Source organism: Bos javanicus, chromosome 3 (assembly GCF_032452875.1).
Source record: "Bos javanicus breed banteng chromosome 3, ARS-OSU_banteng_1.0, whole genome shotgun sequence".
Classification (NCBI taxonomy): Eukaryota; Metazoa; Chordata; class Mammalia; order Artiodactyla; family Bovidae; genus Bos; species Bos javanicus.
The window spans coordinates 82,521,014-82,540,236 of record NC_083870.1 but is presented as its reverse complement, the minus strand read 5'-3'; the positions used below and the strand labels follow the sequence as shown (position 1 = coordinate 82,540,236).

The following is a 19,223-nucleotide window of genomic DNA, read 5'->3' as shown; positions in this document are numbered from 1 at the left end:
CTGGGCTCCAAAATCACTGAAGATTTTGATTGCAGCCATGAAATTAAAAGATGCTTACTCCTTAGAAGGAAAGTTATGACCAAACTAGACAACATATTAAAAAGCAGAGACATCACTTTGTCCACAAAGGTCTGTCTAGTCAAGGTTATGGTTTTTCCAGGGGTCATGTATGGATGTGAGAGTTGGACTATAAAGAAAGCTGAGCACTGAAAAATTGATGCTTTTGAACTGTGGTGTTGGAGAAGACTCTTGAGAGTCCCTTGGACTGCAAGGAGATCCAATCAGTCCATTCTGAAGAAGATCAGTCCTGGTGTTCATTGAAAGGACTGATGTTGAAGCCTTAACTCCAATACTTTGGCCACCTGATGCAAAGAGCTGACTCATTTGAAAAGACCCTGATACTGGGAAAGATTGAGGGCAGGAGGAGAAGGGGACGACAGAGGATGAGATGGTTGGATGGCATCACCGACACAATGGACATGGGTTTGGGTGGACTCCAGGAGTTGGTGATGGACAGGGAAGCCTGGCGTGCTGCGCTTCATGCGGTCGCAGAGTCAGACATGACTGAGTGACTGAACTGAACTGAACTGAACTCATAATGAGGGCTTCCACAGTGGCTCAGTGGGAAAGAATCTGCCTACAATGCAGGTGATGCAGGAGATCCAGGTTCAATACCTGGGTTGGGAAGATTCCCTGGAGAAGAGATAAGCCACCCACTCCAGTATTCATGGGATTCCCTGGTGGCACAGACAGTAAAGAATCCACCCACAATGCAGGAGACCTGGGTTTGATCCCTGGGTTGCCCTCCCTGGAGGAGGGCATAGCAATCCACTCCAGTATTCTTGCCTGGAGAATCCCCATGGACAGAGGAGCCTGGAGGGCTACAGTCCATGGGGTCGCAAAGAGTCAGACAGGACTGAGTGACTAAGCACAGAGATCATAAGGGAGGGTTTCAGACATGATAGGATTAGTTCCTTATAAGAAGAGACACTGGAGAGCTTGTTCACTCTGAGTGCACACAAAGAAGAGGTCACATAAGCACATGGCAAGAAGGGCACCACGCTCAAGCCAGGAGGAGAGTCCTCTCCAGAAACCAATCTTGCTGAAACTCTGGTCTTGGACTTCTAGTCTTCCAATCTGTGAGAAAATAAATGTCTGCTGTTTAAGCCACCCAGTCTATGGCATTTTGTTATTACAGCTTGAGCTAAGACAGAGCTAATGATCGTGTAACTTCTCTGAGAGCCAAAGTCTTTTTACTTTTAGTCTTATGCTATGTCAACAGTGTATAATGGCCAGCACTTAAATACTGAAAATGACCACTTGAATTTTTTAAACAAGTTTTCCTGGCCCCAAGCTGTTGTCTCTTCATCTAGAAAATGATAGAAGTATTGCTATCATGAAGATATCCTTCAGTGGGGGAAAAAAATGGAGTTATCATCATAAAAGTCATCATCATTTGTGTAACAGATCCTATGGATTTCTCCCTAGCAATAAACTTTCGAACTAATTCCTTTATTTGAAAAGTCTACTTATTATTGGGGAATGATTTTTTTTTTCTTTTGCCTAATGTTTCCTTCCTGTGAGATAACTAAGGCCTCGCTCTTTCCCTTTACCCATTTGAACCAAACTGATAAACTTTGTAAAGAGTGTTCACATTACCTCAACTCCTCTTTCTCTTGAGATGAGCCTATCTGGAGAAAGCACAAATTCTTTGTTTTCAGTTCAGTTCAGTTCAGTTGCTCAGTCGTGTCCGACTCTTTGTGACCCCATGAACCACAGCACACCAGGCCTCCCTGTCCATCACCAACTCCCGGAGTCCACCCAAACCCATGTTCATTGAGTCAGTGATGCCATCCATCTGTCTCATCCTCTGTCATCCCCTTCTTCTCCTGCCCTCAATCTTTTCCAGCATCAAGGTCTTTTCAAATGAGTCAGCCCTTCGCATCAGGTGGCCAATGTATTGGGGTGGTGGCTTCAAAATCAGTCCTTCCAATGAACACCAGGACTGATCTCCTTTAGGATGGACTGGTTGGATTGCCTTGCAGTCCAAGGGATCCTCAAGAGTCTTCTCCAACACCACAGTTCAAAAGCATCAGTTCTTCGGTGCTCAGCTTTCTTTATAGTCCAACTCTCACATCCATACATGACCACTGGAAAAACTATAGCCTTGACTAGATAGACCTTTGTTGACAAAGTGATGTCTCTGCTTTTTAATATGCTGTCTAGGTTGGTCATAACTTTCCTTCTAAGGAGTAAGCGTCTTTTAATTTCATGGCTGCAGTCACCATCTGCAGTGATTTTGGAGCCCAAACAAATAAAGTCTGACACCGTTTCCACTGTTTCCCCATCTATTTCCCATGAAGTGATGGGACCAGATGCCATGATCTTAGTTTTCTTAATGTTGAGCTTTAAGCCAACTTTTTCACTCTCCTCTTTTACTTTCATCAAGAGGCTCTTAGTTCTTCTTCACTTTCTGCCATAAGGGTAGGGTCATCTGCATATCTGAAGTTATTTATATTTCTCCCAGCAATCTTGATTCCAGCTTGTGTTTCCTCCAGCCATGCGTTTCTCATGATGTCCTCTGCATATACAGCCTTGATGTACTCCTTTTCCTATTTGGAACCAGTCTGTTGTTCCATGTCCAGTTCTAACTTTTGCTTCCTGACCTGCATACAGGTTTCTCAAGAGGCAGGTCAGGTGGTCTGGTATTCCCATCTCTTGAAGAATTTTCCACAGTTTATTGTGATCCACACAGTCAAAGGCTTTGGCATAGTCAATAAAGCAGAAATAGATGTTTTTCTGGAACTCTCTTGCTTTTCCCATGATCCAGTGGATGTTGGCAATTTGATCTCTGGTTCCTCTGCCTTTTCTAAAACCAGCTTGAACAACTGGAAGTTCATGGTTCACGTATTGCTGAAGCCTGGCTTGGAGAATTATGAGCATTACTTTACTAGTGTGTGAGATGAGTGTAATTGTGCAGTAGTTTGAGCATTCTTTGGCATTGCCTTTCTTTGGGATTGGAATGAAAACCGACATTTTCTAGTCCTGTGGCCACTGCTGAGTTTTCCACATGTGCTGGCATATTGAGTGCAGCACTTTCACAGCATCATCTTTTAGGATTTGAAATAGCTCAACTGGAATTCCATCACTTCCACTAGCTTTGTTCGTAGTGACGCTTCCTAAGGCCCACTTGACCACATTCCAGGATGTCTGGCTCTAGGTGAGTGATCACACCATCATGATTATCTGGGTCGTGAAGATCTTTTTTGTACAGTTCTTCTGTGTTACCATGTTAAAAGTCTTACCTAAGCTGTCTTTCCATGTAAGAAAGCCCAGGACCAACTGGGTAAGTATATCTAATGTCAGGATTTTGTTAGAAATTCCATTCAGCCCCCACACTAAGCCAACATAGCCTGTATCAGTAATAAAGATGCTATTTTGGCCTCAGCATTTACTCTTATAAAAAAGAAAACCTTTCAAATTACTCTGAAAGAAGAAGAGCAGGGTATTATCTAATGCCAACTCCTTTCAGAGAACATGTCCAGCATAACTGCAGGACAAACCTTTGATTTCTATTATCTCTACCATTTGAGAGGCCAGGAGAAAACATGAACCTTAATGGAGGTGGAATTATCCTTGCTATGACTGCAGTAAATATTTGTTGAAGGGGAAAAAAATGGAAAGAGAAGATACACCATATATACCTAGTTTTAATGGAAAGCCTATTTCTGCCATACACATTAGAGAAATTGTTCAAGAACAGTTCATCCATGTGAAAATATTAGCACTGTAATTCTGCCAAGGTCAGTAAGACCTAGTGATTTGCTGAGATATCACCTTCATTTCACCAGGTAAATAAAGGCTCCTTTTTCAGTATGTCCTATCCAAGAAGGCACTCCATAGCCACAGTTAAATTATGAATACAGCACATATGTTCCATACCATATCATTTACAGCACAATTTAGCATAGACATAATGCTTTGTAACAAACTACAATACCATTCACAAAATGCATTTAAATAGCATAATTTAGTTCATTAAATTCAGTCATTTACAGTAAATCAAAATCATCATAGGAATTGAAGAGAGTACACAGTTGTTTGTTTGAATAGTTAAGCTAGGTAAGTCAATTTCTTTTTGAAGGTCAAGGACACAGTTGTTTCCATTTTCTTTTGTAAAAAAGATACAGCTGGTGTCAAAAGATAATTTAATGTCACTTCGAAATGACCAACCCTCTTTTTTTTGCCCCCCACCTCCAGTTGCATATCATATCCCTGCCACTCCTAAAATACAAAATTCTCCAAAAACAGTTTACATACTAGTAACTAGAAGGTGTCTACAGATTTTACAATATCTCAAATGGACAATTTCTTTAAATTTTTAACCAAAATATGTACCTTTGGCCCTGAGAAAGGTTCAAACACTAAATCATAGTACATGTAGTCATGTTTATCTGCCTGCTTTTCATACCATATTGTAAGCCCCTTGTGGGGCTTAGTCAACCATATTTAGATTCCTACAACCTAGCAGTGTTTGTAAATTCTTTGAAAGCAAGGACTGGTTCTTTTATTTATCTATTTCTAGTCCTTATGGCCCCTACCATAGTGCTTCACACAGACAATAAATATTCATTGATTTAAAAATCTCATTGGAGTGGCTTACCTAAGGATACATCTTATAAGCACACAAATTTAGTATATTTTTTATTGTCTTAGTAAGGCCTGGCATGCTGCAGTCCATGGGGTCACAAAGAGTTGGACACAACTGAGCGACTGAACTGTTGGTAAACCAGTGCCTAAAATGACAAAGGCAAAGAAAGAAAAGAAGGACTTCTTTCAGGGTTTAATACAAACTATTTGGCCTATCTGATTGTTACACTGTCCGATGTTCTCTGAAAAGAATCACATTCCAGGAGGACACAATTGTCTTTACCTTACCCAAATCTTTCTCTTAGCCTTTTCCTGAAATGCTTTCACCAGAAACTCAACAATAATCGATTGTATGAGGATTTCAGCTAGAGTACAACTGCTTTAAGGCTAATGCAATCTAGACAGCATTCATGGGCTCAGCATTTATCCAGACATTCCGTAACCTTATATATGCCTTGCCCTAGGCACTGTGTTAATTGCAGAGGCTATGGACTCAGGTGAGACCTGAATGCTGTCCTCAAGCTGCTTAGAATGCAGCAGGGCACACCATCAATAGTGCAGTGTCCGAGGTAAACACAAGTGCTCAGAGAGAGCATACACTGTCTTGATAACAAAAAGACACCACCTCCCTCTATTCAGTACTCCCCACCCTCTAGGAAGAAGAACTAGTTTCCACTCTCAGCCTTTTTTTGTTGCTGTTATTTATTGATTTATTTTTGGCTGCCCTGGGTCTTCCTTGCTTTGCACGGGCTTTCATTGTGGTTCTCAGCCCTTTTTGAGAGGGCCTGGAGGAAGTGATAACGTGGCGGAAGTCTAAAGGAGACTACCGGGTGGAAGGGTTGCATGCTCACATTTCCTCCCTTCAGGCTACCTTTCCCCTTACTTAAAAAGGAGGCAGAGTAGGAAAGAATGTTGGAAGATGAAGAGGGAAATTTTTTAATTGAAAGTAACTGTTCTTGAAAGTTTCTGAATATTGCTGGGGAGAATATTGCTGGTATAAGGAACCACGTCAGAGTCCATTACCATGAACAGCCTCTAATTCTATTGACCCTCTACACTGAGAATATCAACAGCTCCACAGAGCCCAAGCAATAAAGCACAAACTCCTTAGACTGCATTAAACACTTCTGTACTCTGGCTTCAGTCTAGAGACTAGAAACTGCTAGTGTCTTCTGATATCCATTTTTCCCTTCTTCTATCAGCAATAAAAATTTTAGCTGGAAACACAGTTTCCCAGATAAAAAAATTATTTCCCAGTTTCCTTTACAGCTAGATGTGGCCAGATGACAATTTGGGCCAATAGGACACAAGTGAAAATGTCAGGAGGAAGCTTCTGGAACCTGAACAGACAGCAGACGCACGCCTCATCCTGCCCATTGGAACACGCCATACTGATACTGGATTGTCTACCTCCAGATTTTTAACTCAAAGGGAAATTATTTTCTATCCTATTTCAGCCACTGGATTCAGCCACTACTTGAACATCGTGTATTCTGCAACCTCCCTTTCCCCGAGGTCCGCCCATAGAGGCCTTCTATCAGCCAGGCAATGTGCTAAGTCTCTAAATACCTCGTCTTATTTCAAGCCTCACAAATACCCTGTTAGGTAGCTGCTATTATTAGTTCCATTTTACAGATGAAGAAACTGAGAATTATAAAGATGAATTTGCTCCAGAGGCTATGTTTGTAATCTTTGTAACAGCACTGTCCAGTAGAACTTTCCACAGGAATGGAAATCTGAGTTGTCTAATACAGTAGCTACTACCCGTATATAGCTGTGGAGCACTTGAAATATGGCTAGTTCAATTTCAATTTCATTAAATTTTAATTAATTAAATTTCGATAGCTACGTGTGGGTAATGGCTACAGTGTTGAATGCTACAGCTCTCAAGATTCCATGTTGAAGCTTTAGAAAACAGCACCACCATGCCTTGTATTGATCAGGTGCTCAATAGATGTTTGCTTTAGTACTTTGAGTTGGATTGAGGTGAACATCAACCACATTAGACATAATCTATGTAGGGATGGAAAAAAAATGGAGAAAGGGAGAAACTTCAACAAATTCAGGGACAATATGAAAAATGATGAAGTTGAAGCGACAACAACAAAACACTCAAGCTCAGCATCAGCAGCAGAAGAACCCTCAACTCATTTTGTCCTTGCTCAAGCGGAGTCTGGAAGAGGTATGTCAAGATGGGCAAGGATAACATATATAAACCCAGTTTAATAAAAGCTGGGTTGGCATCCATTTATAAAAACCTCCAGAGGACACTGAGGTTTCTCATACTGTCTATTAAGAAACTGTCTGTAAAAGGTTGGGATGGGTCTCACTAGGCTGGAAAGAATAAGTCCAGATCACTCTATTTAACAACCATTCATCATAAATTCCATTTTTCATTTGGTGGGGAAATGACAGAAACTTACTCACTCCTGGTTACAGCAATTCAGAGCCAAAAAAAAAAAAAAAAAAAACCTTCTAGTTATACTATTAGACCAAACTCTAAATTTTAGGCCCCTTTGGAATTTTTCACTCTTGCTTTTACCCCACTGAGGTGGAGCACCAAAGAATGCAGTCAGGGACCCACACTGTTTAGTGAGCTCCTCTCAGCCTGGCCATTCTGGGTGTGACCTTTCACTAGGTCCCTGGCATAAGGCAGCATGTCGTCTCCTGGAGCAAAGCCAGAATGTAAGATGAAAAGCCACATGCGGAGGATGACGCAAGGGAAATAATCATGACTTTCATACTGAGAGCCAGAAAGAAATTTGAGGTCTTAGGCACACTGGTACCTAAGCCTGGGGGTTTTACTCAGCATAAAATTCCCTTAACATTTTATTTTGTAGGGCTTCCAGCCACAGAACAGTAGGTATGATAGCAGTGGAACTTTGGGTGTGCCACTCTGCACTACCCAGAGAGGGGTCCAGATGGTGCTGTCCTGGGTTTCCATAATAACTTAAAGGGAAACATTCACAATGTCCAGAGCCCTTGATGTCCTACAGATGAAGGGGGAGGATGTCCTCAAATTCCAAGCAGCAGGAACCCACTTAGGTGGCACCAACCGTGACTTCCAAATGGAAGAGTGCATCTGCTAAAGGAAAAGAGATGGTGTCTACGTTCTAGATCTGAAGGGGGCCTGGGAGAAGCTTCTGCAGATGGCTTGCGCCATCTTGTTTAAAAACCAGCTGACCAGTGTCACATCCTTCAGGAACATAGGCCAGAGGGCTGTGCTGAAGTTTGCTGCTGCCACTGCAGCCACCCCCCCTGCTGCCTGCTTCACTCCCAGAACCTTCACTAACCAAACCCTGGCAGCTTCCAGGGGCTGCTTCTTCTGATGGTCACCGATCCCAGGGCTGACAACCAGCCTCTCTTGGAGGTGTTGTGTGTTAACCCACCGACTACTGTGCCCTGTACACAGATTCTCCTCTGTGCCTTGTGGACACTGACATCCTTGCAGCAAGAAGGAAGCTCACTCAGTGGGTCTGAGGAGATGGATGCTGCCCAGTAAGTTCTGCATGCACATGGTACCATCCTGGGTGCACACCTGTTGGAGGTCACGCCTCACCTCTGCTTCTACAGAGGGGCTGGAGAGATGGAAAAGAATGAGCAGGATGTGCTGAGAAGGCCACAAGGAGGAATGTCAGGATGAATGGACCGCTCCAGCTCCCACCTTCACCTGAGGTTGCAGACGGGTCTGAAGGCACAGGCACCAGTGTGCCTGCCCAGCGGGTCCTGCAGAAGACAGGAGACCTCAGCCACCACTGTGGACTGGTCTGCAGCTCCCACTGCTCAGGTGACTGAATGGGTAGGAACAACCACTGAGTGGTCCTCAGCTGCCCTTCTCCAGGCTCTTACGCAGAAAAGAAATAAGGTGGATAGAAAATAAACAGCAGTTTCTTTCAAAACAAGACAAAACAATGTTGGTTGTAATGTGTTTATATTAGGCAACTAAAGGGCCCATTCAGTCCAGCAAACATTGTTTTAGTTCCTACTATGCGAAGGTAATGCTAAATGCTAAGAGCACAAATACGAATACAGTGACACATATCATCAGCTTTGGGACATTCTGTAGCAATGTTTTACGGAGAACAAATATTTTTAAAATCGCTGCCATGCCTTACATATATTACTTCAGGTAAGTCTCAAAAGCCTCTATAAGATGATATGATTACTCGTTTTTTCAAGTGAAGAGGTTGAAGTTCAAAGTGATTAAACAACCTGCTTGTTTGTACAACTGGTAATTACCACAACCCAGATCCAAATCCAGGCCTACCTAAATCCAAAATGTGTGTCCTCAGCAGGCTTCTCGCTTCCCCCGTCCCTTCCAAATACAACAGCAAGACAATATACTCAAAGATTAGCCCCCCGAATAATATCAGATATCTTCAGGGCCTGTAACAGCATGGCCTTTCACAGACTGAAGTAACACAAACAATACCCAATCACATATATTTGATCTCCAGCGTCACAATTATCCTGTAAGACAAGTCCTGTTAATATTATCATGCCCATTTGACAAATAAAGAAACTAAGTCTCAGGGAAATTAATTGAGTTGGTCAAAAACCATACGACTACTAAAGGAAAGAATCAGTGTTGGAACCCAACGCTGACTTTAACTTCTAAGTCAATACTCTTTCAACTAACCACTCTGCCTTGAAAAACAAAGATTCTGAAATCAGAGTAAACTTTGGATTTAATATTAGACCCAATCCTCTTTGGGGAGGGTGGGAGGACTTTCTTACTCGATTACCTAGCAGAAAGCAATGGGTCTGGAAGCAGAAAACCACTAAGACATGCCTAAGAAATAATGAACAAACCAGATTCCAAGATAAAAGGAAAGCTCCACAAGTATCAGGAGAGTACCAAAGACCCCCTGTAAATCAGATATGGACTAACACTGCTGAGAGTAGGGAGAAGCACAGACAATTGGAGCTGAAAAAAAAATCTGATTTTGAATCCTAACTTTGTTGCTTACTATTTATGTAATTTTAAGCAAGTTATTTCAACCTCTTTGGACTTCATTACTGTTTTTATATCTGCCAAAGTAGATTATTGAATTTGCAAAGGTGAAGTGCTTTGCAAAAAGAATCAACAGTTTTAAGAAACTGCAAGTGCTGGGACCTGAACTAGAGTTGGAAGTTGTGAGGAGATTGGGAAAAGATTACATACAAAACCCCCTTAACACTAACAAGAACCATGAGATCATTTTTAATAGTATCTCTTTTTACAGAGAAGGAAACTGAGGTCTGGAAAAGTGAAGTACTTTGGCCAAGGTCACACAGCCAGTAAGTACTGGAGCTATAACTTGAAACCAGGAGCCTGACTCTAGAGACCACACTTTTGCTCTCTGCACTGGGGTGCTCTGAAAAGCCAGGGAATAGCAGCAGGAGCAGGACAGGAACACTTATGGAAGCTGGCACTCAAATTAAAGCTAAGAAGCCTGGAGAAAAATGACTAGCCCAGAGCTGCTGCTGCTGCTGCTGTTGCTGCTGCTAAGCCTAGAGCTGCTGCTGCTGCTGCTAAGTCGCTTCAGTCGTGTCCGACTCTGTGCAACCCCATAGACAGCAGCCCACCAGGCTCCCGCGTCCCTGGGATTTTCCAGGCAAGAACACTGGAGTGGGTTGCCATTTCCTTCTCCAATGCATGAAAGTGAAAAGTGAAAGTGAAGCCGCTCAGTCGTGTCCGACTCTTAGCGACCCCATGGACTGCAGCCCACCAGGCTTCTCCATCCATGGGATTTTCCAGGCAAGAGTACTGGAGTGGGGTGCCAATTCCTTCTCCAAGCCTAGAGCAATAAGGGTCAAATAAAGCACTGGGCAACAAACAAGTAAAGAGGCAGCAACTTGAGGTTACAAATATCACTGAATAAGGCAAAACAAGTGGTCAGAGGACTCAATTGATAAGAAACAGAAGACTCCAAGGGAAAAATAGAAAAGACAGAAAAAGAAAAATACTAATAGACAAATATGGAGATCTCATTAGCCAATTGTTAATAGGAAAGGAATTATAATTGGGAACAGGGATGTGCTACATACTTCTTCTTTTATTACCAAGGAGCAATGCTGCTTCTGCAGCTTTAAAACTAATAAAACTAAAAGCACTAACATGTACGATAAAACAAAAAATATCACTGGATCTAGATAGAAGAACAGGGTAGAGAGGTCAAAAAGCAAACAATCAGCTTGGCACAGCACAGAATGCAAACAAAGTGCACCTAACTGGATCAGAAGCCAGGGAGACACAGACTAGAATGGCAGAGCTGGAAGGGAGGGCTCTGAGACTACAGCTAGCTTCCACCCCTCCTTCATTTTTTAAGTGCGGGAAACTGAGGCCCAGAGTGGAAAGTGTCAGGGTCACATCATTCATTGCAGCACAGCACAGACACAAACTTGGCCCCAAGCTATAGGCAGTTCAGATTCTACAGATTCATACAAAATACAGGCTGAGATGGAGGAAGAGGTGCCAAGGAGAACACATTTCCTGACAACAGTCACTAAAAAAACAAGTCTAGATATAGGGCAAACAATCATATGCCTTTGTGGGTGTGCAGAACCCCTGTGGTCTTCTTTGTAGAACAAGGGAATCTTTGGGGGAAAGTGGAAGGATGCCTGCGCAGAGAAATCAAGATTTTGTGAACAAGCAATTGGAGCCAATGATGCAAAGGGACTATCTTTTCTGTAATAAATATCCATGAGACTTCAGGTGAGTCATTTAATCTCCCTCAACCTCAGTTTCTCCATCATTTGGATTATCTCGCCAAACAAGGCTGTTGTTACAGAATCAGGATTTCTCAATGTATTTGGCAAAATTCTCGAGGACAGGGTTTGGGAAGTTACATTAATACCTGTGTTTTGGAAACACTGCATTCTCTGTCTGCCACCTTGGAGACTCAAGGTGCACATGAAATAAGCATTTCCTCCCTGGTAAAGTAAAAAGGTAATAATGTTTTTCTAGAATAGCTGAAAGCATTGAGATAATGCATGTTAGGCATCTAGTTCCATATCCACGAGCGTGCTCAGTTGCCTCAGTCATGTCTGACTCTTTGCAACGCTATGGACTGTAGCCCGCCACGCTCCTCTGTCTATGGGATTCTCCAGGCAAGAGTATTGGAGTGGGTTGCCATGCCCTCCTCCAGGGAATCTTCCCAACCCAGGGAACGAACCCGCACCTCTTATGTCTTCCGCATTGGCAGGAGGAATCTTTGCCACTAGCAGCCCTGGGAAGCCCTACCATACCTGACACATCACCAGTACTCAATAAAAGAGAATTATTAATATTACTGTAATTTTTTACTGTATTAAGGCTAGGAAAAACAGGTATAAACATCCAATAGGACTCTTTTATGTTGTCAGCAACCAAAAACTCAACTCAAACCAGATTGAGCAAAAAGTAGAATTAGCTCACACAACTGAAAAATCCTTATTAGCCCACACAACTGAAAAAACTTTTCCGGCTTTCATCTAAACTTGATCCAGAGGCACCCATCATTTGCCTCCCACTCTCAGCCTTACTCCCCTCCACATTATGTGCCACAAGGAGGCAATGTGCCATTCCGCAACGCCATGCCTACAATTCTCCCAGGTTTTGGTCCAGCGGAAAAAATATCAGCTCTTCCTGGTGACTCCCATCTGAGTTTGGGACTTTGGAACAATGTCAAAGCATCTTAGGAGTAATGAGTAAGTGAAATATATCATACTGTACATATTATATATACTGGAAAAACAATGTTATTAGGAATGGCAACTGTGTGAGGTGATGAATGTGTTGTTTACCTCAATTGTGGGAAGAATTTCAGAATGTATATGTATATCAAATCATTTTATGTTGTACAGTTTAAATATATACAATTTCTCATAAAACTGGGAGAAAATAAAACACTAAAATAAACAATGTTATTAGAAGGATTTAAATACTCTAGCCAGGACTGAGTCACAAGATCTATTCCAGGTGAAGCCCTACCAACTACAATGGAAAGAAATGGTTCTCTAAAGGACATCTGGGTAGAGTTCAGAAAAAGGAAGAGCAAAAAAACCAAATATCTATTAGAAGATAAAATCTTTGTAACAAACTAATAGCAAAACAGCAAATAAAAAAGCAGACATTTTCATATATTATTGAGAGGGCAATTTGGCAAATGCACATTCTTTTTGCCCAACTCCATTCCTAGAAGTTTATCTTGTACATAAATCACATCAGTGTGCAAGGATTTAATTTAAAGGGTGATCATTGAAGCAACAGTTGTAACACAGCAAAACACTGCCCATTAATATGAAAGTTGTTAGATTATTATATTCATAGGGAAATATTACTGTTATGTTTTAATAAGGTAGATATATATGTTCTGATATGGAAATAAGTCTATGATATGCTGTAAAGGGAACAAATTGCGAAAAAATAGATAAATTTGGTCCTGCTTATGTAGATACATGGGGCTTCCCAGGTGGCTCAGTGGTGAAGAATCTGTCTGTCAAGCAGAAGGTGCAGGTTCGATCCTTGGTTGGAAAGATCCCCTGAAGAAGGAGATGGCAACCCACTCCAGTATTCTTGCCTAGAGAATCCCATGGACAGAGGAGCCTGACAGGCTGCAATCCATGGGGTCACAAAGAGAGTCAGACATGACTGAGCAAGTAAACAACACATGTAAATATGTAAAAAATATATGGAAGAATATCCAAGAAATGAGTAATACTATTTATTGCTGGGGAAGAAGTACTAGGGAGTTATAAAGAAGAAGGAAGAAGACATTTACTTTTCACTTTGTATCCTGTGGGATTTTAATTTGTTTACCTAAATACACATGATTTTTATTGCTTTAAAAAGTCTAAAAAACACCTGTTTATGTGACTATTAGCATGACTTGTAGTTTGCAGCACTGACTCTACAGGAACAAAAATGTTTGCTTTATATGTGCTGAAGGAATTTATTAAATTACTAAAAAGATTTGTAAATGGAATTTCACCATGAGACTCTACATACTTCTAAACAATTTACAAGTCTTCTTATTAAGAAGCAGTATAATACTGTCATGCTATTCTAGCAAATTATCTGGGCTACTGAATCAACTTGGTTCATTTATTTACTTTGTTTATCGGTCAGACCAGCCCATTACAGGATTTTGCCACTATAAATTGGCCCCTGGACTGACTCGTTCAGGCAGGAAGAAACTCCATCAAACCCAATAATTAATCGGGCAGTCCTCCTCCATATGTCGTGATGACTATTCATTAAAGCAATGCATATGGCTCTTACCTACATGTGCTAGCTTTTTGCTTTTAGTCATGGTTCAACAAATTTATGAACCTTAGATCCAATGGAACAAAGTAAAATTAGTACAGAAAATATTATAATTAGGTTGACAGTTTAAAATCAGAAAAGAAAAACTGAAATTGAGAAGAGATGTTGCCATTAAAAGTAGAACTCATGACACAGGAAACACCTTTTGATGGCCTTCTATGTGCAAGGTACAAGGCTAAACTCTAGGAACACAAAGAGATATATATGATATTGTGCATGCCCACAGTCTTCCTATTTGTTTGAAGAGATAGCACATGTATTGAAAGGAAGCTAAGTAACTATATAAGGTTATCATGGGCCAATGCCTATATTTCTATTCATCAAGATTCCCATTTAAGATGCATAAAGCATCTTAGAAGTAATGAGTAAGTGAAATACATCATACTGTATATATTATATATACTGGAAGAACTATTGCTAAATTTACAGTGTTGTTATGGACTGAATATTTATGTTCCCCCCAAATTTGTATGTTCAAATCCTAACACCTAGTGTAATGGTGTTGGGAGATGAGGCCTTTGGGAGGTAACAGGTCTTGAGGGTGGAGCACTCATGAATAGGACTAGTTCCCTTATAAGAAAACACATGAGAGCTTATTCCTTCTCTCTGCTCTTCCCTCCACGTGAGGATACAGTGAAAGCACCAGTCTGCAACCCAGAAGAGGGCCCTTACCAGATTCTAACCATGTTGGCATCCTGATCTCAGACGTCAAGCCTCCAAAACTGAGAAATTTCTGTTGCTTATTAGCCATTCAATCTACCTTGTTATTGCATCCCAAACTTATGTAAGTGTATAGCAGTTAGCCATATCACTTTATAGAATAAGAAATGAATATTACCAAATTGAATTGACAATGCTTTGGTAACTTAAGTATTAATAATATAATTTCTATATGATTAGTTTTAAAATATACACCAGAAGTACAACCAAAATAATGATTTTGAATTATCACTGTGAGTTAGATATGACAATAATCATAATTACAATCATAGCTAACATTTGCCTGGTATTTATTGTGTGCAAGGTACTATTCTAAGTTACATATAAATATATATTTCATCCTCACAACAATTTTATGATGCAAGGAATTTCTCATCCCTATTTTATAGATGGGCTTTATATACTTTACACCTGGACTTTCCAGGTGGCTCAGTGATGAAGAATCTACCTGCCAATGCAGGAAATGCGAGTTCAATCCCTGGGTCTGAAAGATCCCCTGGAGAAAGAAATGGCAACCTACTCCAGTATTCTTGCCTGCATAATGCAATGGACAGAAGAGCCTGGTGGGCTATAGTCCATAGGATTGCAAAGAGTTGGACATGACTGAGCACGCATGCGCACGCACACACACACACACACACACTTTACAGAAAAACTGAGGCGCTGAGAAATTAAGTAATTTGCTCAAGGTAAGCATCAGGGCCAGACTTCAAAACTAGGCAGGCTGACTCCAGAGTCTATACCCAAAACCACTATGATGAATGAACAATATGCATTCTCTGAATAATCATTTTGTTCACATTTTTTAAGAGAAAATAGAAGGCGAAGAATAGTAAAGATATGATTTCTTTATTTTGGAATTCTGCACTTCCTTTGAAGCCTCAAACCATGCCTTGCACATAATAGACAATTGATAAATACCTGTCTTACAAACGGTTGAGCTCTTGGGATCCGTATTCCCACCCGCCTTCAAAAGCCCTGACCGTGTGACTTTTCCCTAGTAGTCTAGTAGAGAGGGTGGCTCTCCTCTCAGGGTTCCACACAAGAAGCAGAAAGAGTGTCTGAGAGAAAGTGTGTAACAGAGCAGAACACAGTCTGAGAACCAGCCCTGACCCCTTTTAGTTATATAACCTTGGATAAGTTGGTCCATTCCTCTTGGAAATGAATGCTCACATTTTCAAATGAAAGAGTTGGATCAGATGATTTTCAAACCGTGCTTAGAAGGAAGGAAGAAGGGGAAGCATGTGAACAGGTGCGACCTCTTTGGCTTCAAGGAGAGTAGCTCCCCTTAAACCTGTTTTACATATTAAGTACATGAGATTTTGTTGAAATAATGGAACTCGAGGCTTTACAAAGTTTGAAGACCACTGGATTTGATCAAACTCTTAAGTACCGTCTCATTTCAAATACTCTGTCCCTCTTGACTGCACAGGCACACTCCAATATGTCAGACTATTTGTTCTGACCTGTTCAAAAGACATTTTAACTGAATCTTAGAATTCTTTCCATCATTACAATTCTGGATCTATTCTTTCAGAAGAGAAATTGATTTTTTCCCTCCACCCACATTTATCAGTCCATTTTGGGGAGCTCTTCTTGCCACATCTTAAATAAGTAAATAGGATAACTGTGGTAATTGCCTGACCTGCAAAAAGTATAGAACTTCAAGGTTAATGTTCTTGGCACAAGATTTTCGCTACAAACAGCAGAATTCCTCTAACCCTTTGCTGAGGCATCGGTTCAATAATAAGAGAAAATCATGCTATGTACTGAATTACTCAAAAGAGAATTATCAGAGAGTTGATGGTCTAACCATGGCTAAACTATACTCCAAAAAGAACTAGTCTTACAGAATTTCAGGAAGGACCTTCACTAGAGACATAGCAGAAGATACAAATATTTAACAACAATAACAATAACTATAAAACAAACTATAAATCCAAGAATTGGTACAATCCTACCCCAAATGTTGTGCTAATTGCTTACGTTTAATTTTATAATTTAGCACTTCCTTCCATATGAATGAAAATAATTGTTACCATTAAGCCTATTCATTCTCTGAAATTCCTTTAGTCAGTTTTCATTAAGGACTGTCAAACACATACATCATTTAGGGACTTTTAAATCTAAATTTTATTGAAGATATATTACATATGGTTTAATATTTCAGTTCAGTGATGGCCATCAGCAATAAGCATTACTCCAAGAGTGGGATTAATTAAATATTGTAGCAAACACAGTGATCCAAATAGCAAAGAAAAATTCTGGGCACTGAGCCCAGATTCCCCACCCTCTCTTATGGTGTATCTCATGTCTCTCTCAGATAAACAAGACAATCAACAAATCTTTCATCATTATTATTGAATTTGTAGATGTGCAATAAATGATCAAATTCCTCTTCCAGGTTGCCTATTAATTTTTTTAAGCAGGAAAAGTTGCACACGAACTGCTCTATAAAAAGGTATTTTCAAAACTGAGGAGAAATATAGTTGTCAGAAATGAAATATAACTCTCCATGATGACCAGCAGTTTTCTTCTAACCTGAGTTTACCACTCCTCCAATGACTGGTGGGAAATGCTGCTATTCTATAATTATGAATCTGTTTTTGTTATGCTAAAGATATTTCAACTTTGTATATTATAGAGAATATGAATCACAGCTCCACAGAAACCAAGAAATTCAGAGCAAACTCATGGTCTGGTCCCTCAGGGATTACTGGTTTTGTATTCATCAGTTAAGGCTGATAATAGTCCAATTTTGAATCTCAACTTTACATCTGAACTACTTGGTGTTCCTATGTTAATCTATTTTAACACTGAGGTGGTAGGAGGAGCTTCAGGAAGAATATTTATAAAGGGGCTTATTCATCAAACTTTCCTGGTTCCTCTTCTTCATTTCCTCTCAGCTCCCAGCAGCAGCTACTTAGTAACAAAATGGGAGCATCTAGCCCAGTCAAACATGACCTAACAACATTTCCTGTCATCACCAAATCTGCATTTTGGGAGTGCCATGTACCTTAAATCTTCTATCAAAGCACTCTCTCAGTTCAATGAGGAAGCTGTTAAGAAGGCAAAATCTTTGAAGCTAGAGCAGCTAATGAAACAAAAATATCTTTCCAGTAAATTTGTCAGGTGGTTATGGTCTTAAGTCACTTCTGTGGACTTCAGAATCTTCACCTTTAAAATGAGGATAATATTTCTCCAGGTTGTTGTGAGGCTAGAACAATAACATGTAATGTACTTTGTACAGAGTACTCCATAAATGGTAGCTAGCTTTATTATTATTATTATCATTGTTAGAAATATAATAGAGGAAACAATCACTTAGAGAAAGGAACCAGCCCAAGAACATTCAGTGAATAGACTTCACTGAGTACCTGAATAGAGCTGTGAATATAAAAATGTGTAAGGTCCAATCTCTGCCTTCTGTCTAGGAACTCACACTCAGTAAGAAAGCAAACAAATTCTATTACCAAATGCTCTCTTCACTCCATTTTGATGCAAATCTAGAAAGAAAGGGGTAAACTCAGACCCACATCAACTATTTCTTAGGTGAAAATCCTTCTTAAGTGGTCAGCTTTTTTCACTATGGCTAAGGATACTCCAACTCAGTGTGCCCTCTCCAACCTGCCTCCCCTCCGTAATCAAGAAATCCTTATTTACACACTACTATATATAAAGTTGATAACGAATATACTTATTAGATAACTAATAAGTATAGCAAAGGGAACTCTACTCAGTACACTGGAATGACCTTCATGGGGAAAGAATCAAAAAAACAAAAAGTGGATAAACGTACATGCATAACGGATTCACTTTGCTGTTCAGCTGAAACTGGTACAACATTGTAAATCAACTATATTCCAATTTAAAAAAACACAAACAAAGAAAGAAAACAATTTCAACTCCCCTCATTTTAGAGGTAAGAAAGGAAAAAAAGTTCCCTTTCTCTAATCTTTGCCTAAGTACTCTGTAATAGACTATTAACACAGTCTTTTAACACAGCACAATGGTAAAACAAGGTTTTAAAGCAATTCTTTAAAGATATTCTTAATGTTTTGTATAGCTATATTTTTGCTCATTAAGTGTAGAAAACTTAAAAATTACTGATAAGCCATAAAGTTAACATATTTTAGATGTATCTTTAAAGAGATAAATGACCACTCCTTTTTAAAGTATCAAAAAGGGGATAGAAAAACTCAGAAGAAATTACAATGTATCTTAATTGCTACATTTTATTTCTGATTTCCCATCTATTATTAAATATGTAACAGGACAAAATAAAGTCACAAAACAAAGAAGAAACTATTAAGAAATCCTTAACAGTGGTATTTTCCTCCTTTGAATGGAGAATTCACACTATTACTTTGGTATATTGCTGTACTGTTAACTAAAAACACTTTAACCTATGCTAACAAAACTAATCTAACTAGCTAACTTAATCTTCCCCAAATCACTAAAATCATTTTAGAGAGGAGGAAATTGAAACACAGCTATCATAATCTAGATTAGAACAAAATCAAAAAGCCTCATCCCAGTTTAATTACTCTTGTAAATCTTGACC

General features: G+C 40.0%; 1 pseudogene; it reads left to right on the top strand.

Annotated features, from left to right (window-relative positions):
• Positions 1-7,602: 7,602 nt before the first annotated feature.
• On the top strand, positions 7,603-8,530 carry LOC133245213 (small ribosomal subunit protein uS2-like; annotated as a pseudogene).
• Positions 8,531-19,223: the final 10,693 nt, after the last annotated feature.